At 35.9% G+C, this 26,883-nt stretch overlaps 1 long non-coding RNA gene across 2 annotated transcripts in view; it reads right to left on the bottom strand.

The window, feature by feature from the left end:
- Positions 1-26,883, bottom strand: part of LOC141386170 (uncharacterized) — a 197,707-nt gene that overhangs the window by 22,102 nt on the left and 148,722 nt on the right. The window contains exon 3 of one of the 2 annotated variants that reach the window (XR_012407606.1): positions 24,916-26,803. The exons of the other annotated variant lie outside the window; for it this stretch is intronic. This is a non-coding gene — a long non-coding RNA (uncharacterized lncRNA). Of the gene's footprint in view, positions 1-24,915; positions 26,804-26,883 lie in introns of those variants that run through there. 2 annotated transcript variants of the gene reach the window in all.

Here is a 26,883-nt window from a genome sequence, read left to right as displayed (position 1 = left end):
GACTTTAACTATAGGGTTAATAAATACTTGAATACTCCAATGCATTGATCAATATTTGTTCCACGTTAACCCAATGGAACCTCATTGTTACAAAGTCTCTGACTCATTGTCGTTTTGCTTATAATATTTACATGCTCAAACTTATAAAACCCCCTTAAAGTCTGCCTTAGGTTTTGGATCAGCCACGGTAAACCTAAGATGTTCTGATAAGTCTGACTTTAACTTACTTCTGACTTCTGCTTCCACAACAAAATGACTCACCTCAGGGGTCCGTTCTTCGTACGTGGATTACTCAGTTAGCTGGATTTGGATATTGACGATTTGACACGATCCAGGATCGTTTCGTTCTTCAAAGCTGATCCGAGAATTGATGTCATGGCAACAGTTCTGCTAGGTCAAACCTGATCGGGAGCAGGTTCAATTCATATAAACAGGATTAGATCGGCTCAGTTCAAGCAAAGATAATACAGAAAGTTTGTTCCGAATTCTGATATTTTCTTACAGTAGTAGTTATATACACTTGGGAAAATGGTACATATTTTTAAACTATATATATAAAGTTATAGTCATTAATAAAATAAATAAAGTTATACATATTAATAAAACGTAGACTATACAATCTGCACTCTCGAAATGAAAGTACAAAAAGTACAAAGACTGCCATCTGGTGCAAAGAGAAAACTTATTGATATGAACTTTTTAGATCGCTTTAGTACAAATTGTGTATAATAGAAATGCACAATATGTGACTTTTTTTAAAGCAATAATACATGTCAGCAGTCATAAACATGTTTTGATAGTTAATATGCCAGTGATTTGAAGCTTCACAAAAGTTGCAGACGCCTTGACCAATATGAAAATGCTTTTGTAAACAACCAGTTATTCTTTACACCGATTAAAAAACTGCTACAATAATAAAGAAAATCTTTTCTAAATGTAGAACTAAATACATTGATTTGCATTGAAATACATAATGAATAATCTTGTCTTGACAAATGAAAGTGTAAAGCCTGCAGCTCACAACAAATGTGGAAAGTTCTTGCGTGTCATATTTAACAAGCCGTTTACTGCTAATTTGATGTAATTTTGCTCACATGGATAATTGAATATTAATCAGATGATGTCATTACGCTGCTGTGCCGTCAGCCAATCGTTGCATTGCTGATCATGATTTCGAGGATCAATAGATCTGTCCTTCACAACACACGCAGCGATCTCAGATCAGTTCATCCAGACATTCTAATCGGATTCGCGAACTTGTTTGAAGAACCAAATTAGCGAGAGATCAGTTATCAAGATTAAAAGATCCAGGATCTGCCAAATAATCTTAGATCATTTAAGCGAGGTACGAAGAACGGACCCCTGGTGTTTGAATCCTCAACACCACTGATCTTTAACACAGCGTCATGGCTTGTGCAAGCTTAAAGGAGCTGTTTACTGAACAAAAATTGCATTTCGAATTGCTTCTTTAACTTCTGAGAGGGGGAAATGATTGGTCTGTGCCACAAATGTTTCTAGGAAGATCAGTTTCGTTCAGGTTTGATTCATCACTAAACACTTCTACCCTCCTGTTCAATTGTGGACGCTTTGAAACGCTCAAGTGAACAACATTACTTCTTGGAAAAACAGAAAAGTGAAAAGGAATCTTGATGGATCACATACTTCAGAGTTTTTGAGGTGCACCTTGTGTAAAAAAAAAAAAAGTATTATTTAGGCTTGAAGCAGAGTTTCTAAAATATGCTTTGCTATGGTAAAATTACTGTAACCACATTGTTCAGGCATATTTGGTCAGCAATACGATAAAATGAATTGTCATTTAATTGAATTTACATTCCGTGTGAAAAAAGGCAATGGATTTCAACGATAAGATCTGTTTCAAGGGTCCAGAATGAAATATTCATAGAGTACTGGACATGATAGTGTAGATAAAAAATAGCTGTAAATTAAACAGCCTCAAACCAAACCACACAATGAATTCCCTTTGAAGCTTTTTAAATGTAATTCTTGTACTTAGTATATGAAATATGAGCCAACGTTGAACTTAACCCAATCCCAATGCCCAAAGGTGACGACTAAGTCAAGTAGAAAAAGAGGAAATTACGCATTTGGGTTGAAATGTGAATGAGCAGAAACCCCCGGAGCTTGACCTTTGATGGCACTTAATTAAAACAGTGGAACAACTGGAACTTTATAAAACTGATTAGACAGTAGGCTGAGGAGGAAAATCAATACAGTGATAGTATAGTCTGTGTCATTATCAAGCTATATATTCTCCCTGAGGGTTGAGAGAGCATATGGCACTTTCTATGTACAAACAAGGACCTAAAACTCTCACATTTTAAAGACATTTTTCAACAATTGGAAAGTTATGGACAAGCTTATACCACCTGACAAAAGTCTTGTCGTCGATCCCAGTTGTAAGAGCAACAAATAATAACTTGACTTCTAGATGATATTTTGGAAAAGTGTCATTGGTTTTTTCAACGAATCATTTGCTGAACTGCGTCCCAATCATCACAAGTACTGCTGAAGACCTATTGGTACCTGCATGGACCCAAGATTCTCACAAAATCAGTCAAGTTTGGTGAAGGAAAGGTCATGGTTTGGGGTTACATTCAGTACGGTGAGTGTACAAGAGATCTGCAGGATTCTTCAGCAGGATAGCGCTACTTCTCATACTTTAGCCTCCACATCAAAGTTCCTGAAAGCAAAGGTCAAGATTGGCCATCCCAGTCACCAAACATAAACATTATTGAGCATGTCTGGTGTAAGATGAAGGAGGAGGCATTGAAGATGAATCCATAGAATCTTGATGAACTCTGGGAGTCCTGCAAGAACATTTTCTTTGCCATTCCAGATGACTTAGTCAGTTATTTGAGTCATTATGGATGCAGTCCTCCAAGCTCATGGTAGTCATAGACAATAATTTTTTTTTTCCATTGCAGCATGACTGTACATGCTATACTGTACATTATTTCTGTTAAGTTATAAGACTTTTGTTTCAGCAAAGTCAGACCTTATTGTCCTAATTAAATAAATAAAACTCAAGGCATGATCATATTTTATTTTGGTAAAATAAGCGTAAGAGGCTTTTGGCTTTCATATAAGCCACTTCTGATACCAAATAATCACTTAGAAGTCAAGTTATTTATTTTTTTTTGTTCCTAAAACCTAAAACTCAGTTGTAGTTTGTTTGTCCATTTAGTCAATAAAAAATCTATTTATTGTGTAAATATAGACTCCGGACATTTTTCAGGCCACTACTGTAATTTATTTGTTTATTTTCTTGTCGGCTTAGTCCCTTTATTAATCTGGGGTCGCCGCAGCGGAATGAACCGCCAACTTATCCAGCAAGTTTTTGCACAGCGGATGCCCTTCCAGCCGCAACCCATCTCTGGGATACATCCACACACACATTCACACACACACTCATACACTACAGACAATAGCCTACCCAATTCACCTGTACCGCATGTCTTTGGACTGTGTAGGAAACTGGAGCACCTGGAGGAAACCCACGCAAACGCAGGGAGAACATGCAAACTCCACACAGAAACGCCAACTGAGCCGAGGCTCGAAACCAGTGACCCAGCAACCTTCTTGCTGTGAAGTGAAAGCACTACCTACTGCGCCACTGCCTCGCCCACTACTGTACTTTAAATATGTTATTGAAGCTTTATTGTTTATATACCATAAACTAAAGTTTCAGGAACACAGAAAAGCCATTTCTAAAAATGTGTTTATTAGTCCTGTTTAATGACATTATAACCCATTCAAAATAAAATGAACAAAATTGCATCAGAAATTTAAGATGATAATCAAAGTAAATCAATTAATGTTTTTTTTTTTTTTGGTTAAATTTGAAGAAAAATTAAAAGTAGCAGTTTGTGGTATTAATTTTACATACGTGCATGTTGAATTTTTTTATTTATTTAGTGCTTATACACAAACAATACAAGATTAGTTTTAACAACAGAGATTAAACAACTTGTGTTGTTGAGTGTAACTGGATTCTGTGCTCTCAGGATTTCTCTCTTTATAAACACCGGAATGCACAGACATTCCAAGTATGAGATTAATTGCATAGCTTCAGTGATTATGATGGGAATTATAAGTGCATAAATGGACCAACATGTTTGTCTGTGTAGGCGGAATATGACATGCTGTTTCCCCAAACACAAAACCATTTGAATAGGTTTTCTATAAATCAGCATTAATAATCATTATATAATAATCAACATACTGTAACTGATTTATGCCATATATCTCTTAATATCTGGGGTGTCACGGTGGTGCAGTGGGTTGCATGATTGCCTCACAGCGAGAGGGTCGCTGGTTCGAGTCCAGGCTGGGTCAATTGGCATTTCTGTGTGTAGTCCCCCCCCTGTGTCTTGTGGGTTTTCTCCGGGTGCTCCGGTTTTCCCAACAATCCAAAGACATGCGCTATTGGTGAATTGAATATGCTAAATTAGCCATAGTGTATGTGAGAATGCAAGAGTGTATGGGTGTTTCCCAGTATTGGGTTGCGGCTGGAAGAGCATCTGTTGCATAAAACATATGCTGGATAAGTTGGTGGTTCATTCCACTGTGGCGACCCCCAATTAATAAAGGGACTAAGCCGAAAAAGAAATTAATGAATGAATCACATCCCTTACAGAAAAAAACGAATGTACAACTAATATGTAAAAATCACATATCAAATCACCTGAAATCAAAACTGTTTGACCAGGTTGTGGATTCAATTTCTTAAACGGACAGATCATTTTGCTTCACAAGACCTCAGTGTGTCATTATGAGCCATGATTATGAGAAGGGTCTGGCTGCAGAGTTAAACTTGCATCTTCAGACTTGCACTCTTGAGCTGCACCTGTCACGTCACTTGTATTATTTAAAAGTCCAATCTAAATAATTTTTTGTTCTAAAAATCTATGAACAGACAGAAAATTTTCCAGAATTTAAAGAAAAAGAATTTTAAAAAGTGTCATTTTCTAATTGTTACAAACAAAACCAAAAGTTTTTTTTTTTCTTTAGAAATAAATGCTATGGGCGTCAGGGTGGCGCAGTGGGAAGCACAATTCCCATAAAGGGACTAAGCCGAAAAGAAAATGAATGAAGGAATAAATGAATAAATGCTATGATGTTTTATACTTCCAAAATAAATTTTGTCTACATCCTATACCTTCCCTGAGAAAATTATGGCATTTTTATTTCAATGTTATTCTTGGCGTTTTACAGTGAACAACTGGTATATTCTATTTACTGACAATGTAGATGCCCAAGATGCTTGCAGTTTTAATTTTCTTAAACTTTTTTTAGCTGTCAGCATCAAGTGTCATATATCATTTTAAGCCATTTTTTATTGTCTATAGAACAAACCATAATAATTTTTTTTTTGCCTAATTACCCCAACTTACCTAATAACCTAGATAAGTCTTTAAATGTCACTGTCAGCTGCATACTAGTATCTTCAAAAAATATCTAGTAAAAATATTATGTACTGTCATCATGGCAAAGATAAAAAAAAAAAATCAGTTATTAGAAATGAGTTAATAAAAGTACTATGTTTAGAAATGCGTTGGAAAAAAAATCTGTTTAACAGAAATTGGGGAAAAATAAATAGGGGCTAATAATTCTGACATCAACTATATGAATCAATAAGCACCACAGATTCAGCTGAAGACACTTCTTTAATGTTTTACTTAAGAAAAAAAAGCCACTTACATCTTGAACGACCTGTGGGTGAGTAAAATACCAGGATTGTTTTATTTTTTTTTAGTTTTGGGTGAACTAGCCCTTTAAAAGTTGCACGTTGTGCATAGAGGCACAAAACTGACCTGAACACTGGCTAATGTGACAGGCGATTGGAGTGTGTAGTACACACTGGGGAAACCATTTTTGTATTTCCACTCCACCTTTAGTAATTTATAGTTACTGAGGTCAGTGTCAGTCACTTCTCATTTGTTACAGTGCCTACGTACTGTATGTGTGTGTGTGTAGCCAATTTGTTTGCATGCTTCAGATCTTTCCGAGGCACAATGTGAAGTTGCTGGATGTTAATGGGCTAGAATAAAAGCACATGAATTTTTAATTTATGTAGCCACTGTGAGCTGTGATGTTAATTTCAAGGTGCTCTGCTGAGAACTTGGAACGGTGTTTGAATATTCATTATTTCAGTGGTAATTCAGCGTGCTCGAATATCCTGCGAGGAGGCATAATTGCGCGGTTTTAAGTGTAAAATGATATGCTGCTCTTAAATATTGATGTTTTCAACCCACGCAGAGTGAAAACAATTCTAGTCCATTTGTTTAGTTCGAAAAAAAAAAAAAAAAAACGACACACACACAAAAGCACATTGGTGGTTCACTCAAACCCACTACTCCAAGTCTGCTCTAGACATTGTACCGCATTGTATCCCCGAAGGCTCATTTTTCTTACTTTGAAAACAGTCATCAGAGAACTAAGGAAAATCATAAGATTCTGCAAACATTTATGCATTTTAAAAAGAAATGAGAAACAAATATAGCTTCTTTATTTTGTTTCAGCTTGTGCAAAGTCAGCAAGCAGCATTTCTAGTAGGATCATAGCATTTTTGGGTGAATCTCAGAGAAAATTGTGCAGTTATTATTTTTTAGAAACAAAATATAATTGACATTTTGTTTCTGCATAAAATTATATATTTAAATAAACAGTATTGCTTTTAATCATGCTTTATAATGATGACACAGTGGCTCAGTGGTTAACACCAGGAATGTCCCAATCAGGCTTTTTTGCCCTCGAGTCAGAGTTAATTAATTTTGAGTATCTACCAAAACCCGATCCGATACTTGTATAATAGAGTAAAAAGAATTATGAAAAGAGAAGAAACAGAACCAGGACGTTCCTTATTTTAACATTCAATAACTCTGTTAAAAGGCTTCAAGCTGCATCCATGTTCTACTTTGCTGGCATTTAACCAATAGCATCTCTGCAACAAAGTGATGTCATGCCACACCCGTTGCTGTTTCTTACAGTTACTGGCCATCTACTAACTTTCTCTGCAGCTTTACATATAGATTTAATGGCCCTCTTCTTAGAGCGTACTCACACTTTACTATCCGAACTGTGTCCAGTCACATTTCCCGGTTCGTTTGACAAGTGTGAGTGCTCTGAATCAGGCCCAGGCATGGTTCAGTTGGCTTCCCCTGGCCGGGTTAGAAGATGTGTGTCAGATTGCGGTTCGAGTGTGAGTGCAAAGCACGTCTAAACCAAAAACTGAAGATGTGGCATCAATTTAAATGGACTGTTTCACATGGATTTATTAATCATTCTTACTTTTCAATGAACACAAACTGTCATAGTTTGTTAAAGACACAAACCCCTCACTGCACATCAGCTGCACCTTCCGGAAACCTAATATCTGAAGCATGAGTACTTTTATAATTATTTATAAGCGTCAAAAGTGGCTGATCTGTTGGACAAAATATTTGACCGCGTGTCACTGTATCATAAGCCACTAAACGATATAACTAAATCAATCGCCACTGTACTAGGTGAGAGCTCTTCTCTTCCTGTTAAACTGAACATTCGCATCATCGATAACGTAAGCGTGCTCAGGCTCGGAAGGCAAAGCAGTATGAGTGCAGGCTGTCGGGGGAGAGGGGAGAATCGCACTTCGGCACGGTTCACGGCAACTGTGCCTGATGTGAGCACACCCTTAGCTGCTAAACTGCTAGGCCTAGTTGGTTGAAGACTTTACAGAGTGAACCCTCCACAGCCCACCTCTATTGGCTCAGAGTGGGTCTTCCAGCCCCCTTCCTGGCACTTCTCTACTAGCTCCTGGTACTTTGAGCGTTTTCTTTCATTTTCCTTTTCCATCTGCTCTTCCCAGGTACTAATGGAAGTCTCAATCTTCCTTTTTCCCAAGTTGTAAATAGTAAAAGATGACAAAATTTCTATTCTAAAATTTCTAACTATCCCTTTAATGCAAACAGCACGCATTTTGTCCAAAAGATAAAAAATACTTTATTTTGTTTAAGCAAACATTCACTTAGGGTGCTTTTACAATTGATTCCAGGGTCCCCCCTCGGCTGGTTTGTTTTCACATTGTCTTTTTTTCTTTCTGAACCCTGGTACGCTTGCATTATCAAGCTGCTGTTTTGTGTACAACTGTTGCTAGGTAATGGCCACGAAAGCAAAGTGACAAAATTGAGACAATTGCATTTTACTAAACCTTTTAGTTTTGTTATCAAAACGATGTCTGCGAAAGCCATTTTGGTGGAGACAAGCAGACAATATTACTGTTTGCACTGGGTCAGTCCCGCTTGTCACCAAGGTGCTACACAGACATACACACAAGTTAACGTTATAAAAACTAAAGTTTGTTGTACTGTTGGCGGTTCATTTCTATTGTTTGGTATGATTACATTCTTATAAAAAGTGAACCATACCAGAGTTTGCACGAACTGTACCTTAGACCACCTCTTTCAGGCAGACTCGGGTACTGTTCATGGGTGTGCACCAGATTCCAAAAGAAGTTCACACCAGCAAAATGTACTGTACTCTGACATCAAACAAACCCTAATTTTTTATTATGAGCACTTATGAACGCTGCAGGACAAACAAGCTACACTGTAAAAAGTGTAAACTTAAACAAATTACTTCGACTTGTTACAATTAAATGAATTAAGTTTGACAAACTTAATTCATAACAGTTTTCAGTAAAAAATAAATGAGTTCTTTTAGGTGTAACAGGTTTTAGTAATTTATTTTAGAAAACAAGAATGGAACTGTACATACAGTACAGTACAAATCATTCAATGCATGATAATAATAATAAAATATAATAATAATAGTAAAAAGTACTTTTATGAAAGTAAAAATAATTCCCTTCCCTTCTTAATATAAAAATAGTACTTTAATGTCTTGTGGCAAATACAAGTATTGCTTATTATTGATAGTGAACAATACTTATTCTTGCCATAAATAACTTACTAAAACCTGTTACACCTTAAACAACTAACTTAATTTATTACTAAAAACTGTTATGAATTAAGTTTGTCTAACTTAATTCATTTAATTGTAACAAGTCAAAGTAATTTGTTTAAGTTTCCACTTTTTATAGTGTAAATTTATATAATTGTAATTGTATTATTGCACTTATATAGATATTTGTTATAGAGTTTGTTTTGTATAGGCACTGAGATATCTGCATCTTTTCTATTTGTTTTAGTGAAAATCACTTTGGAAAACAGTTTGAAAATAATTCTACAGGTTTGTATAGATATCCATGTCCAGTGACTGTGATATGCATTTAAGAGAGATTTATTGCTATCAGTGAGCAATGCAATACATTACCCTATCCAGTAAATATCATTTAAAGGACTCCTCCTCTCAAATTAATACTGTGTGTGCTTTAAATATAAGAACCCATGATCATGTTTGGTAAAAGCCAAATCGTTTAATATGCAGCACAAACCAATCAAGCTGCCCGACAGGTTGTTTAATGATGCTCCGTAAACCAGCAGTGGAATAAAGTAAGCTAAAATAAAAGAGCCACATATAAAAGTATATAGCTTGGAGGAACCATTTTTTATGAGTATCAAATTCATCTGCTTAAACGTCCACATCTCAAATGTGTCAAAACATCAACCGGGCATCATTTAAACAAAATCAAAACCGGCTAAGAGGTGAAACTGTAACATTTACAACTATTTTAAGTGGATTTTTAATAGGAGCACACCAATAGATTTACAGTTGGGGTGATAACTTTACACAATGAATTTAATAGTTGTAACAAACTAATATAAAGAGAATGAAGAAACAGGGAATTATTGGAGTGAAACAACATCTTAAATGCAGATAATGTGAAAAGCAATTATCACGGAAATGTCTGTAATAAAGAGTAATCGCATTAAAATGTCTGTGTTTTATAAGGGTATCACTGGGAAACTATGATTTTAATGAGAACATAACTTGAACTGTACAAAATTAAGACTCAACCAAGCTGAGAACTGAAATGTGTTACATAAAAATCTAAAATTAACGGCTATGATTGAAACTAAACAGCAGTTGGTTGCTTTATATTTCCGTCAGGCGGGTGGTTTTTAGCTAAAATAAGCAGCAATGATTTTATGCTTCTTTTTTTGTGTGCATGCAAAAGGTTTGGCTACTTTTATGTGTCAAAATGCTCTGACACTTTACAATTTTAAGTGCCAGATTAGTGTGAAACTGCAATACCATAAAAATGTCAGTGCGTTTGAAAAAAATGCTTGGGGTGTTTTATACTCACAATGACTAAATTTAAAACATAATCACAGGCTGATCATTTCTATAATGACCAATGGCAATCTACCAAAAAGAGCGGGAAAAAAGTCAAGCACAAAATGGGTTAAGAAATGCTTGTTTTAAGCTTAATTTGTGGAAATTCTAATATACAGGATTAGGCAAATTCCTGAAGAGACATATTGTATTCCTAACTCTAGGTTTGCTTTCCATTTGTTATTTTCTTTTAAAAACACAAGTAGTAACGTTGTGTATGGAATGTTGGCTCAGCTGGATGGGCATCCACTGTATAACATATGCTGGACAAGTTGGCAGTTCATTCCGCTTGTGGCGACCCCTGATAAATAAGGAACTAAGCCAAAGGAAAATAGTATGAATGAAGTAGTAACATTGGGGAAACCATGAAATAACATTCCCAGAATATTGCATGGTGGCTATTTTAAAGGTACTTTTAAAAATTGTCTTATATATCTTCCTTTACTGTGTGCCTCTGATCATATAATAGAAAAAAGTTTCTCTTTTTTATTACTCGCCCACAGAATAATCCCAGCAGGCACAGGATGTCAACATGATGTCAGATTAACATTGTACCCCAACGTCATAGGGACATTGCAATTTGTTAGGAAATGAAAATCGGGTTAATGTCAGAATCCAATGTCAGGCTGACGTCATGACCAACATCCAACTTAAAATCAACCAAATATCAACATTTAATGATGTTACAGCTTGAAGTTGTGTGGACGCTATGACGTCTATCAGATGTTGCATTTTGGTTGCCATATCTGATGAATAAATGTCAGTATTTGACATTTCAAAATATCGTTGTCAATATGACATTGGTTTAGAACGGGAGTCACCAAACTTGTTCTTGGAGGTCCCATGTCCTGCAGATTTTAGCTCCAACCCTAATCAAACACCAGAACAAGCTAATCAAGGTCTTACTAGGTATACTTAAAACACCCAGGAAGGTGTGTTGAGGTAAACCATGCAGTGCACCGAACCTCCAGGAACATGAATGGTGCCCCCTGGTTTAAAATATTGGCTCGACACTGGATTTTAGTCCCTTTCCAACACAACCTAAAATCAACCAAACATCAACGTCATTTGGGGTCGATGATGGACGTCAAAATGATATTGTCCTTAGACGCTGGCTACAGATTGAATTTTGGTCATCTGACATTACGACCTAAATCTAACCTAATATTAACATCTTATGATGTTATGTGCCTGCTGGGAAATTATAACAGTAAATAATAATTCATTAAAGACTAACGAATACACAAGATATGTCACATTTATAGTTTTGAATGGGGAAAAGTGTAACGGTCAATGTGGCGAATGAAGCCCCGCCTACTAGTGCAGGAGCCAATTATGGATTGCTATAGACTGGCGTTCTTCCGGGGGAAAAGCTTGGACCAGAGGTGAGCTTTTGCATAAGAATCCCAGCAACTACTTGCTTCACAGACATAAGAAATATATCCAGATAAAGCTTGAAATCTGTACTTTTAAATAATAATAATAATAATGTAATATATAATATATAGTATATAATAATAATAAGTGCACTTGGCAAAGGTTTTTTGGTTTTGTAATTTTTATAAAATGAATGCAAGGTGCAATCCGTCCTGTCAAACGCACATCACATGACAGCAATTACTCAAACGCCCACAAACTGTCAATTTCTGGAGAAGATACACCATCAAGATCAAGTTGTGAATTACTTCAGAAAAGAAGTGTGATCAGACAATCATTATTCAGAGCATAATAATGTGTAAAACGACCATAAATGAGGTTGGTGTCGTGATCTAGTTCTTTTCGAGTGTGCATGAGCATTAGCTTGGGCAACCTGAAAATATCAAGATTTTGTTTGATTTGGATGTTTAGAAACTAAACTTATGGAATGGTTTTTGTTAAAAATGTAATCGTAAGCACGGCAAACAGTTTTAAAGTATTTGATGTTTCCCCATTCAGACAGAATGCCCGAGCATACTGCCTGAGAGGTGTTTCAAAGATAGCTGCCAAGTGAAATGACTTGCCTTAAAAGGACTCTGACTGTGGCGACCCCTGATAAATCAGGCACTAAGCCGAAAGAAAATTAATGAACTAATAAATATTGTATTATTTTTATAGCGTAATTACCTATTATTAATATTGTTTTTGTGATTTTGAATAGATTTGACAGGCTTAACATTACATTAATATGTTGGAATATCAAGTCAATTCCATGCGTGTTCAGTAAGAAAAGGTCTGGAGAGTGTTTTCTTCAATGCCAAAAATATTAGTAATTATTTAGATACAACTGAATAATTCGATGACAGAGCTCTGGGTTACGTTACCCCAATGCAATACAAGAATTACATTCAAGAGGTTCGCAACTAACATACATTTCCTGATTCCAGCATATATACACAACTGATATTAACAGGTGAAGTTTTGGCTTGACGTCACTTATCAGTCATTCTGCAGTCCTTTTGCTCTTGTACCCCCAGACATACTTCCTCTTTCTGCAACCCTTCTCTGCATACCAGAACTGAACAATTACGTGCATCTTTAATATATTTCACAACTTCTACAAGCGTCATGACAACTTGTGACATGTCCAGACAGAAGTCTGGAACAAACGCTAAATTTATTCTTTAATATATTCCCTCTGGTCAGCAGTTTCTCTAAAAGTACGCAGCACAGTGAAAAAGCGCAAGTGTGTCAGGTCAACATGTGCTATTATACAGAAGAAAAAGATTGATTAATATGTTATTAGTCTAAACATTTTTCTAATAAAAAATAGACACAAAAGTAACAAAAATAAATTCCTTTTTTCCTACATATACTACAGTATTTTTTGTTAAAACAACCTTTCTGGCTAGAAAAAAATCCAAATAATTCATAGACATTTTCAGAACATTCCCTCCCTCACACAAAAATGCTGTATTGTCCTTGCAATGCCAGTAGTTGGTAATGACACTTTGTAAAGACACACAATATATCCTAAATCTGAAAAAAAAAAAGTAATGAAGGGAAAGACAAATGCATTTAAAAAAAGGCCCACACATTTTCATCACTTTTTTTGTCTTTAGAAATTCCAGAAAGTACTTTTTTTTTTTTTTTTTAAATGCCAGAACCGAATTAGCATTAGTGCAAGCTGTTAGTAAATCTGTCCGAATGCTTTTTTGGGGCCTTACTTTTTATAAATCAGGACCTTTTATAATTAGATCATTTATAATTTAGAATCGTTCAGTGTCTGCACCATCACTATAAAGGCACTCTGCATTGATTAGCGTTTTTAATGAATCTCCTATGGCAATCACTTTTTATTGGGCAGCCACAAAACAAATCACAGCCACCGTTTTTTTTTTACTCCAAAGCGCCAGAGGAGAACCGCATGCACAAGATGCTCATGTATATAGGGTTTTTAGCCTCAAGACATGCTGATGCAATTGTAGGTAACCATTGTTAAACTGTTGTAAGAGTAAAAAAAAGCCCTGCAATTTAGCGAGCCCATCAGCGTATGGCTTGAAGCTGAATGCAGGGTGCTGGAGGGGTGTAGGCCAGAATCCCTCACTACAGTTCCTGCTCTCCTGTATGCGTGCTTCTCTCAGCCTGGACCTGGAATCCATTAGTGGTCCCAAAGCTTGACAGCTGCGGATGTCAATCAAATATTTCTTTGTCGTTCCCTCACCAATGAGTACGGCATCCAGCTGTGAGTCAGAGATGCATAAAGCAAGAGACAGATGGTAATAGCAATACAGCCCTCATAAAGTCAATGTTTACTGCGGGAAGTATACGCAAGCCAGTTTTATGCGAGTTTATGGATTATTTATTGTCTGTATTTATTTACTATATGCATTATTGCATATTATTGGCATCTCATTGCCATCTTAAAATAATATTTATCAACATTCTGAATCTCCTTCAATAATTGCTAGAAACTTTGTAAATAATGTAAGAAATGGCACATAGAAGCATCAAAAATGTAAAAAAAATAAAAGGTTTTTGACTAATCATGCCTGAACTGTAAAAAAAATATTTACGTTTCCGTATTTTGTGATTCACAAGTGTTTTCTGTTTATTTATGATTGTGAATTGCATTATGGGATGTTAATCTCTGCTCTGTAGACTTTTGATGTTGAAAATTCAACTCTACAGTTTAACAAAGTGACTTTTATCGACATTTTAGTAGTTTGAAATGATATAATGTATAAGAGATAAAATATAGAGAAATACGTCTGTAAAATAACAGAAAATGTACTGGCAATATTTTTGTACCATAATAGAAAACACCAGTTGAGATAATATATCACTTTAAACTATTAAAAATATTAATATATTAATAAAAATTATAGGTGGGCATGGATTAATATTTTTAATCTAGATTAATCTCGGAATTAATCTAGATTAAAATGGCTCATTTGAATTCTGCTAAAGGCATTCAGAATATGTGTGCTCCCCCATATAATAAGTATTTGAGAACGGGTTTCTCAAGCCAGGTTGCGCATTAGACCAGGGGCTCATCTCCTGTTTCCATAATGCATCACAAACTGCTTGAGAAACTGTTCAACTATGATAAATAGGAAAATAAATAATATTCAATAAGATGTGCTTGTGTTTACTAACTGTTTATTGAGTAAACATGAATTTTGAACTGTAGGCCTACATAACCGATTTGTGATCACCTTAATCTCACTAAAGTCATAACTAAACTAAACAGAAATGGAATGAAGTCATGTGGAGTATGCATATATTAGTGGCAGTATTGAAGTAAACACCGCAATCAAACTATTACTGTCATGTAGGACTTTTCGTTCCATTTTCCGACAAGATCCACACACACGGCTGTCAGTGAAGGACCGCACACACACACACACACACACACACACACACACACACACACACACACACACACACACACACACACAGACACACACACACACACACACAAAAATGCGGAAGTTTTTTTTCTTTCCATTTGGCGTGTGCTAGTAAATTCCATAACACTCTGACCAGTCCTTACTCCTTATTTGCGTCGAATACCTCAGTTTGTCAGGGGGATTTGAATGAAATGAGATAAAGTGAAACTGCCGAACTGCAGTTAAAGTCAGGCATCCTGCTGACTAGATTCAGAAGGGCACTTTTTTTGTCAGATGGCTCACTGGTCAGGTATACATCCGAGCTAAAATATCAAGGTGAAAGTTGATAGCCGATAACGGCCCAGCACTAATGTACACCATAAAAAATGCTGGATAGTTATGTTGGGTTTGTCCATATTTGACCCAACACAAATATCCAGAATTTTTCTTCAATCTTGCCTTTATCCAGGCAAGGCAGTTTATTTGTTTTTATTTTTTTTTAAAGTTGCATTATCGATATTTGAGCCAATGTTGAGCGGCCTCAAGGCTGCCGCTAACGGGAAAAATTAGGACCATTCTAAGGGCCCACAAAGTTTAGGGATCCCCAGAGTTACAATATTAAACACAACTATTTACAAGTAAGTTGCAACAATATGAAATTTTAAATCAGAGGGTTCCAAAAATCTAAATATTAAGAAAATCACCTTCAAAGATAAAGTATAAATTAATTTGTAGCAAAGCACATTACTAATCAAAACTCTAGATTTGATATATTTACAGAAGAACATTTACAAAACATCTGCATGAAACGTAATGTTTACCTAATGTTCTAATGATTTTTGGCTTAAAAGATGAATCTATAATTTAGATTTTTTTACTCATGCAATGTATTTTTGGCTATTTCCAAAATATACCCATAAAACACAAAACTGGTTTTGCTGAGTCACTTTTCGGGCGACGCGGTCGTGCAGTGGGTAGCACATACACCTTACAGCAAGAAGGTTGCTGGTTCGAGCCTCGGCTGGGTCAGTTGGCATTTCTGTGAGGAGTTTGCATGTTCTCCCCGTGTTTGTGTGGGTTTCCTTCGGGTGCTTCGGTTTCCCAAGTCCAAAGACTTGTGGTACAGGTGAATTGGGTATGCTAAAATCGACCATAGTGTATGAGTGTATGAGTGTGTGTGTGTGTGAGTGACTGTGTGTGTGTTTCCCTTAGATGGGTTGTTACAGGCAAGGCATCTGCTGAGTAAAACATATGCTGGATAAGTTGGCGGTTCATTCTGCTGTGGCAACCCATGGTTTATAAAGGGACTAAGCCGAAAATAAAATGAATGAATGAATCACTTTTCGTATGTAGTAGTTTTGTACTGTCGCTTACATATGTATGTTGTAGTTTTCATGATGCTGCTGGTTGGGTTTGGGCCTTGTGGTTTAGCAAACAGGTGATTCAAATGACAAACAGCACTCTCTTTTGGATGTGTCATCTGCAAATTGCAGCAAAATATATGGAGCAACAAACAAAATTTCAGATTTATTCCTATAATTTAGTAGGCATTTTATATTTGATTTAATAATCATATATTTTCACATGAACATACAATTAAAACAATGGTACGCAGTTACGTTGTGTCTTGTTCTCAACATTACAAGGCAGACAGCATTACTATAAAAGTCAATGTAAACGTTTATTTTTTTTAGGGCCAGGGTTTACACAACTGGAGGCTAAATACATCATTGCTTTAACAAAATCTATCAGAAACAAATCAAAAGCATGTAATTACCTGTCTAAAAGAAAAACTGCAACCATGGCATAATTTTGTTGACAGTTGCTTACAGCGTTCAAAAGCAATATGTGAAATATGCTTTTAGCACTTTCTTGATCCAGACCAGTGGGAGTGGGTGGAAGCTTTTTTTTAGATAGGCCTACATCCAACAATCCTAACTTAATGCTAAAAAATAAAATAATTTAACAAGTAAGGGATTAATAACACGGAAGGTTTGACACATTATAATTTGACGTCAATATGATGTTAGATTAAGATGTTGGCTTGACGTGGAATTTTGGTCACTTTCCATCACAACCTAAAATCAACCAAATCATTTGAGGTTGTTATTGGATGTCAAAGCTACATTGTCCTTAAACGCTGGGATTGAATTTTGGTCACATGACGTCACGACCTAAATCTAACCTAACAATAATTCACCCTAAACTGAAAACTCATTTTAATTCACTGACTCTTTACTTCAGTAGTGGCCAAACTCAGTCCTGGAGGGCCGTTGTCTTGCAGATTTTAGCTCCAACCCCAAATAAAGACACCTGACCCAACTAATCAAGCTCTTTCTAGGTAAGCAGGGCCGGAGTGGGACTCCTTTTCAGCCCTGGAGTTTCAAGCCTTAGACCGGCCCACCACAATTCATGACTGACTATATTAAAATAACATCATTTACAATTCAGTTAATAATGACACTACCATGTACGTCTTTTTCAAGGAAACAGGTGCTTTAGAACATTAAAGGGTAAGGTAGCTATTAAAGGGTAACTAAATCTCCAACACTATTCTTTAAAACATCCAATGTCCTTTCCTGCATTATCTATATTCTGTGCAAAATTCTTTATAGATATCAAGCCCTTTGTAACGGTGGTCACACAAAAAATAAAAATAAAATATGTACACCCACATAAGTAACCCAAACAGTATTATTTCTTACCACTAAAAATGAAAAATAAATAAATAACTAATTAACTAAACAAATAAATAAATAAATAAATAAATAAATAAATAAATAAAAATAAAAATAAATAAATAAATAAATAAATAAATAAATAAATAAATAAATAAATAAATAAATAAATAAATAAAAATAATAAATAAATAAATAAATAAATAAATAAATAAATAAATAAATAAATAAATTAGGTGAGATTCGAACTCGGGTTGGCAGGGTCGTAACACAATATGCTGAACACTGGACCACAATCGCTTAACTTTTCACCCCTTTTTAAATTTCTAATCATCTCATTTTCATTGAGCAGGTGTAATATTTATTACTATTAACTATTCGTTATAGTACATTCACCAGGTGCTGCTGTTTGGGGTCGAATGATGGTTACATCATCATTAACCTGCAGGCTGCATTTTGCTCACGGGGCAGCGAGATTATAAATAAAAAGAGCGGCGCTGCGACAAAATAATGAATAAAAAGAGTGAAACTATGGTCAAATAAATACATAAATGAAAAAAGAGAGTGCAAGCAGCTAGGGACACCGGCCCTTATGGCCAAAAAATGAACCAGCCCACCGGGAATTCTCCCGTTCCTCCAGATTAGCCAATCCGGGCCTGTAGGTATGCTAGAAACATACTGGCAAAAGCAAGTTCGAGCTAAACTTTGCAGGACACTGACACAAGATCGAGTTTGCACACCTCCGGTCCAAGTAGTAGTCAGTAGTGGGTAAATGTTCATTATTGGGTGAACTATCCCTTTAAGTAAACTATACTTCAGATACACAGCGAGAAGTTAATTTCATCGGAATTTTAATTTAACAAATAAAGCATTTTCATTTATAATGAAACCTGTAGCATGCATTTACAATTTCACCAACTTGAAATTAATGTTCTTATGTGCTTTGCTGTGTTAAAATATTTTAAGTCTTTGGTGAACGTATTCAATGTTTACCCCCTGATAGGATCATTAACGTGCATTCAGAATAAAGCTTCAGTTCTTCAAGCAGCCAAAGTGACGGAGGTCATTTTGGGTTTGCCGTACATGGAAAGTCACCCGAATTAAACACGCTTATCAAATCACCCACACCACCTTTCCTGGTCTAAACTTAAATGGATCTGCAGACGATGTCCTGTATCTTGACAAAAAAAGGTCAATAAAACAGATTCCTCCCTGACTATGCCGTTAATTGGTTGTGTAGGCCTCACCTTGCGATGAACTTCAATCGGATCAATTGGCACAAAACAAAGACGATATCGAATGTGAGCAACCACAGCCAAGAAAAAAAAGTCGATGGATTTCATGTCTCATCATAAAGCGACACAAAGCTTTGCTGTCAGTATTGAGCAGAAATAATTTTGTACATCAGTCATCCTGCAAGTAATCCGCAGGTTGTTATTCAAAGGCATTGAGTATACTGTATGAACACATAAAACACAAGTACACTTCATTAAACACAATGTACACAAGGACATCCCCTTATATTATAAAGCTGTAAGTTAACTATTATTAGATGTAATAACTGTTAAAAGCGATACGTTACTAGATAATTAGTTATTAGTGACTAATAAAGCTATGATAAATAATAACCTTAACTTTTTCCAGTTTGCTTGTAATGCAATAAAGTTCACCTTTTGTAGAGCAGCTTTGAAACAATAATTACTGTGAAAAGCTCTAAACAAATAAACTTGAATTGAATATAACCAACACAGGCCCATTCTGAAAATGTCCCCCTCTATACGTTTCTGGAGATCGCGAGTTATGTAGCCAGAAGTACGTATAGTGGCATTTCGTCATTAAAATGAACGCTACGCGGCGGTATGAAGCTGTTCCTTTTCATGCTTACCAGTTGACTACATACATCCCAATGGCGGCATTCCTGCTGTTACCAGTTTGTCCAGTTAGCTAAGTTAGTTGCTAATTTAATATTTCCCGATGCTTCCTCGTTTTATTGCTCAATTAGACCAAATGTAAATTAGAGCATGTTTACCTGGAGAACTCTTTAGTGATCAGTTCTTTCACAAAAGAACTTTATTAACATTTTGTTTGTCAGCTGACTAATAAAGGTTGCTGCAGTGTGATTGGAGCTCAGTACCACGTGCAACATGCATCAGACGGTCAATAAACCAAACTCAATGATACCACAGATGATACAAAAGAGTCTTAGAATCTAAAATAAATTACTGACTGCTCCATAATTTGCTTCTATTCATAGCAATACAAATTGAAAAGCACATTTTAGAAGGAGGAGCAGGCGATTTCCTCTCAATGAATGAATTACAGGTGTTTATTTGTTTCCCTCGAGAAACGGGTGAAGGAAAAAAGGAAACATACTCAAACAAAAATGAAGACCAATTGTGGAAAGAGATAAGCGAACAATAGAACTTGCCAGTCTCTCTCAAGCCAAAGCCTGCTGCTCTATTCCTGTCACAAAACATTGGCAACTGGACAATGGCTGCATATTAGCTTGAAATCATGTGTTCGGTTCTCATTTGTATCGGTATTAGGCAGTGTGTGTGTGTGTGTGTGTGAAGCGGGATTTGGAGAATGTTTAAAAGGCATCCCACCTTTCCTTCAGTGACTGTGCTTTACCTCAGTGGGGAATCTATGAGAGGCGTTTTGGATTATTGGATATTTTGCCCAAATTCCAGCTTAATCACTACCGAACATGTGAAACCTCCTCTGAGGAGCATCAGATACCACTGAGGGCTCTGTGGAGTAGAATGCATGCTTGTCTATGGACAAAGGGTGCTAAACATAGCTGTGTACAAAACAGCAAAACTGTTGAAGCACAAATAGAACACAATCAACACTTACATGGTACATATTGGGTTATAGGCAGCACGGTGGCTCAGTGTTTAGCATTGTCACCTCGCAGCAAGAAGGTCACTGGTTCAAGTTCTAGCTGGAAAATGAATGAACTAATTTTGGGTTATATTTAGGTTGCTGTAAACAATCACTTAGTACAACATGTCATGCTCAGTATAAAATCGAAGTCAAAATTATTTGCCCTTCTGTGAACTTTTGTTTCTTCTTCAAATATTTCCCAAATAATACTTAACAAAGCAAGGAATTTTTCACAGTATTTCCTATATTTGTTTCTTTTATTTCAGCTAGAGTAAAAGCAGTTTTTAATATTTTAAAACCATTTAAGGTCAATATTATTTCTTCAATTGTTTACAGAACAAACCACTGTTTTACATTAGCTATGTTTCTATCAACCTATTTTTATGCACATTTTGGATAAGCAAAAAAAAAAAAAAAAAAAAAAAAAAAAAAAAAGAAATTGATGGAAATGCCTAGAAGCACATAAATTTTGCAAAGGCACATAAAAACATCTGTGCATAACTTGGTTGCATAAACTTTTTATTCGATAACAAAAGATACGCATAAACTACGAGGGTAAAACTTTTACTGAACAAATTACAGTATGTGCATTAAAAAAAGTCATGTGATTTAGACATCATGTGATTATAAAAATGTGTGTGAATGGAAAAAAAACAGCAGGCTGAGCACATTGTAAAACATCTGAAATGTTGTTTTGGTCATTCTAAAATACCTTAACCATTTCAGCATTAGTGTTATTATATTATTAATTACTTCCAGAAAACTTTAGAGCACCTGTGCTCTGCGTCTCAGGCCTTTAAACGCTAACGCACATTGATTGCACTTCAGCAATCATCTTCTGAGACGCAAGAATTTCTTCTACTACCGCAGCAAATTTGTTTTTTACTGTTGGTATTTGCCACCAGTTAATCAGAAAGTTACAATTTTGTTCTTTTTGAATATTTGGATGGAAACGCTGATTTATTTGCATGCCTTTTATGCGATATTCCAGTTTTTCGCATAGAGTTAATTTGCATCTGTGTATGGAAACATAGCTAATGACTTGCCTACTTACCCTAACTTGCCTAATTAACTAAGTTAAGCCTTTAAATTCCATTTTAAGCTGAATACAAGTGTCAAAAATATCTAGTAAAATATTATTTATTGTCATCATGGCAAAAATAAATGAAATCCATTATTTAAAAACTCATTGTGTTTAGAAATGTGTTGAAAAAAAAATTAATTACATTAAACTGAAATTGGGGAAAGAATTTACAGGAGGCTAATAATTCTGACTTCCACTGTGCTGTATGTTGCAAGTACAGTATACAACATTATGCAGCCAAATCCAACAGGAAAGAACATCCCGCCAAACTTTGTTTTGTAGTCGAATCACAGTAGTTACAGTAGATTCACCACAGATGCTGTGTCATGTATTTAATATGCACATTCCGTTTCAATGATTTATGTGACATCATGTAAATATATGTCAGACTATGACATTTACATGGTGCTTACAGGAAATCATTGCCACCCAGTTGTTTCTCTTTTACAACGTCCTGTGAGGCTTATTCCTGTGACACTCCAAAAAAAAAAAAAAAAAAAAAAAAAAAGGCGGCAGCACACAAGGGGAGCCGTTCCAGTGCTTCCTGGAGCAAACCGCTTCCATCTGCTCCCACTAAAACTCACAATGACTAATAATTAGTTTGTCATGTCTGACACACAAAGGGAACACTTTGCTACATCCAGTTGCAAGTGAGCTCTGTTTTGGGGAAAAGTATTAAAAATGTCTTCAAAACAAGATGATAATTCCAAAGGCAAAGCTGCTGCAGTATTTTTAGTCTATGGTTATATCAAGCTCTGACAGATTTTATAGTACAATATTATGTTTATTTAATTATTTAGTTAAATATATCTAACTCCGTCCATCTAATAACGAAGGAGTGGCTTCACAATAACTCTGTGGCTGTTCTTGAATGGCCCAGCCGTCTCTTAAACCCAATTGAGCGCCTTTGGAGAGACCTAAAATGGATGTTCTGTTTTTCTGTCTGTATGTTTGTCTCTATCTATCTACCTACCTACCTGACCTAAACCTAATTGAGCATCTCGGGAGAGACCTACAATGGATGTTCACCAATGTTTACCATCCAACCTGACAGAACTGGAGAAGATCTCCAAGAAGGAATGGCAGAGGATCCCCAAATCCAGGTGCGGAGGGAGTGAGTGAGTAAGTGAGTGAGTCAGTCAGTCAGTCTCCAACTGTAACTAACCTAGAACATGTTATCAACATGCTAATTCATGTTAGGAAGACAGTAGAACCTAATTCACGATAGCAAAATGCTAATTTTACTTCATCCAATAAATTATGCTAGCTAAATACAAATTCATCATAAAAATGCACTGGCATTCAACAAACATGCTAACAATGTAATAATGTATAGCACATTAAACCTGATGACAAAATGCTGCTTATACATGCTAGCAATAGTTAAAATAATGATAAATGATAAAAATTGAACAACTCCTTCTAGACCAGTGGTGCTCAACCCTGTTCCTGGAGATCGACCTTCCTGCAAAGTTCAGCTCCAACCCTGATCAAACACACCTGAACCAATTAATTAGGACCTGAACAGCACTTGATAATTACAGGCAGGTGTATTTGATATGGGTTGCGACTGAAATCTGCAGGGAGGTCGATCTCCAGGAACAGGGTTGGTCACACCTGTTCTAGACACATACTAACAACATACTAATTCATATTAAAAATACTATGTCTGTCTGTCAGTCTTCTACTGTAGTAACTAACCAAGAACATGTTAGCAATGCTAATTCATGCTAGGAAGACAGTAGAACCGAATTCTTGGTAGCAAAATGCTAATTTGTGCTAGAATCATTTTACTTCATCTTATAAATTATGCTAAAAATAAGCAACATTAAATTGTGCTAGCTAAATACAAATTCATCATAAAATATGCTGGCAATAAGCAAGAAACATGCTAACAATATAAAATTGTGCTATAAATCAGATAACAACATGCTACTTGAACATGCTAGCAACATACTTGCAGATTCATGTTATAAAAATTAACAACATGCTAATTCCTACTATACACATACGAACAACATACTAATTCTAGATTATTCATGCTAGAAACATGCTACCAATTAGTTGTTTAATTGCAAGTGAGCTCTTTTGGGGGAAAAAAATGCAAAGTTGCAATATTTAGCCCATACTTGGATCAAGCAACAATCAGATGTTACAGTGGGATTTTCCAATGTAATATTATGTTTAAAAAAAAAAAATGTTAAGCTCAGTTTTTTTTCTTTTTTCTTTTTTTGCAATCTGCTCCCGGACTATTTCCCCAATGCCTGGCTTCAAAACAGAATTCATGAGAAATCGTGCAACAAATGCATTTTAAATGTGGCGTCCTACATCAGCCGTCCGGGGCATTTATTGTGTTCTCGTTCTCACCCTATTATTGCAGCACAGGCTGGGAAATCTTTAATCCAATACACAGGTTTACGGAGTGTATTTTTATGCGGCCGAGGAATATGGGGACATATTGCGGAAGATGCGTAATCCTCTCAAGATAATTTGCTGGGAAGGCAGAAGGACGCCAGAGCCTCTCTTGAGGATTTAACAAAACCTCACAGACAAAACCGGACAGCATTTTGGCCTGACCTATTAAAATATTCCCCTCAGGATAAGGAACTGAACTTTGAGTGGAGACATAAATGTTAATAAACATTGTTTTTATCATCTTAAAATTGATTTAAAATGTATTAATTGTGATAGAATTATCTTGAATGTGAAATTAACACATGCAAATGTAGTAGAATTAAAAATGTAATGTAATGTGTATTGTATATTTGTATATAAAATGTATATAAAAATAATTATATAGACCAAATACATGCAAATACTGATTGATAATATCTATCTATCTATCTATCTATCTATCTATCTATCTATCTATCTATCTATCTATCTATCTATCTATCTATCTATCTATCTATCTATCTATATATATATATATATATATATATATATATATATATATATATATATATATATATATGTATGTAATAGCAATATCACACTTGTAGCAGTGCGATATGGCTGTATATTGGCCCTAGTGTAAGGCCACAGGCTAAGTGTCCCACCAGTGATGATATACAGCCATATTGCAGTGCTACAAGTGTGATATTGCATTTATACAACAGTTTGATGACATAATAGAGTGTAGAACAAAGAAAATCAAACATGGAGTGTCTAAAAATACTTTTGTACAAGGAATTACTTTCTTCCACCATTTATTTACATCTGCAGCTGATGTCAAAACAGCAGAAACCGTTGCTTCTTCACAAACGTCACTTTACAGCAAGTATTGGAATGATTCTCTAGCGTAATGTTTGAAGTGATGACAAAACAGGTGATTTTGCTCACATTTTAAGATTATAAGGCTGACTAGTCAATTAATGCCATCAGTCACGAAACATTTTCCAGGATTTCTCTGTTGCAATCGGACATCCAAGGCTCATTCTGAAAACGTACCTGTATATACATTTCTGGAGACTGCAAAATACGTGTCAGGAGCCTAATCGTTTTTGTATTTTTTGTTCTCACGTAGATCCACCAGAGGCTGCTGTCAACTGACTAAATGACTGACTGACCGATCAACTGACCCAACCTCCTCCTTCCTTAAATCCAACCAAAAGAGTTTTTAAAAGCACAGATTGACCTGCCCACCCACTAGCCTAAATTCAACTGACAATTTTAAAAAGCAATCAAGAAAAAGAAAAGCCCCCGCCTAATTTTTACCACATTTTCAGATTTAACCACATTCTCACCCTGTTATTTACTTGTTTATTTTATTTTGTTGATTCTGTTTTTGTCTTACCTGCTTTCTGGAACCTTTCTTTACTGCACTCGAACTGCGTTAAGTCCACCGACGTACATGGCGAGCTAACTGGACAAACTGGTAACCGTGGGAAAGCTGTCCATACAAAGGTAAGAGTTCAGCTAGTAGCGCAAAAAGGAATGGCTTCCTACTGCCAGTAGCGTTCATTTTAAAGACAAAATGCAGCCATACATACTTCTGGCGACATAATTTGTGATCTCCAGAAATTTATAAAAGTTACGTTTTCAGAATGAGCCTATGTTACTATCGGGATATCACAATAATCAACCCCCGAAAAAGCCAAAGTAGAGCATATACTTGTTACTATTACTGTTACTACTACTAAAACCACTACCAGACTATGTTATGAATACAGCACTACAACATACAAAAGAGAGAGATCGGCTTAGAATGTCACTTACCAGTTAACATTATCACATGGCTATTATCCAATCAGATTAAAGGACCAGACAGAACTCTTGTGTATATATATATTAAAGTCCATTGGTAGAGTCCATCAGTTTCTTTTACCGCTAACTTTATTAATGTGTAGATACTTTTTTATCTCTGTCTTGTATAGCATATCTCCTATAAAACCATCATTAATTTGATGTCATTCATTTGATTAAATGTTAAATGGTTAGTCTGTAGGACACCTGCATGACTTCATACATCCATTAAACATCACCTTTGAAACCAGCTGCTTAAAAGTCACTACAAAATGAGAAAAAGGTCAAGCATCATGCCACTTGATTTGATATTTTATGATATAATGCAATGACATTCAGGCATTTAGAAGCGTGACTTCGGTGTCAAACTGCTGTGGGGAGTCTGCTCTTATACTCTATTGTCTCCACATCACGTCTTTTCCAGGAATGGAAAAGCAAGTAAGACACTGTTCATCTGACACAGAACACACAGTGAGATGAATTACAAGTGCTTAAAAGTCCCTCTACATGGGGTTTAGTGTGATCTCCCGTCCCCATCGGTTGGGTCAGTGCTCCGTAACGAAACTAGCTGTCCCATACTGTGTGCTTGTACGGGTCTCTGTCTAATTTACCAGCGTTTGATTGACCAGAGCTGTCATTTCCAGTTCTTGTTATTTCCTCTCGGCTCCACAGGTGTTCTCCTCATCCTTCTGTCTTGTTTCATCATACTTGTCAAATAGCCGTTGTGATGTCTGGGCAAGGTCATTTAGGTTATTCTTGTAACAATGGCGGTTTCAAACTCCTAAATCAGAAGCTCCTTTTTTATCCTAAAGAAAGAAACGAATGCTTAGACAAGAGGAGAACCGCCTTAATGCTGTTAGCTGAGCAGGGAGATGAACAAGGTTAA

The sequence above is a fragment of the Danio rerio genome, chromosome 6 (genome assembly GCF_049306965.1).
Source record: "Danio rerio strain Tuebingen ecotype United States chromosome 6, GRCz12tu, whole genome shotgun sequence".
NCBI classification, from domain to species: Eukaryota; Metazoa; Chordata; class Actinopteri; order Cypriniformes; family Danionidae; genus Danio; species Danio rerio.
This window is presented reverse-complemented; position numbering and strand designations above follow the sequence as displayed.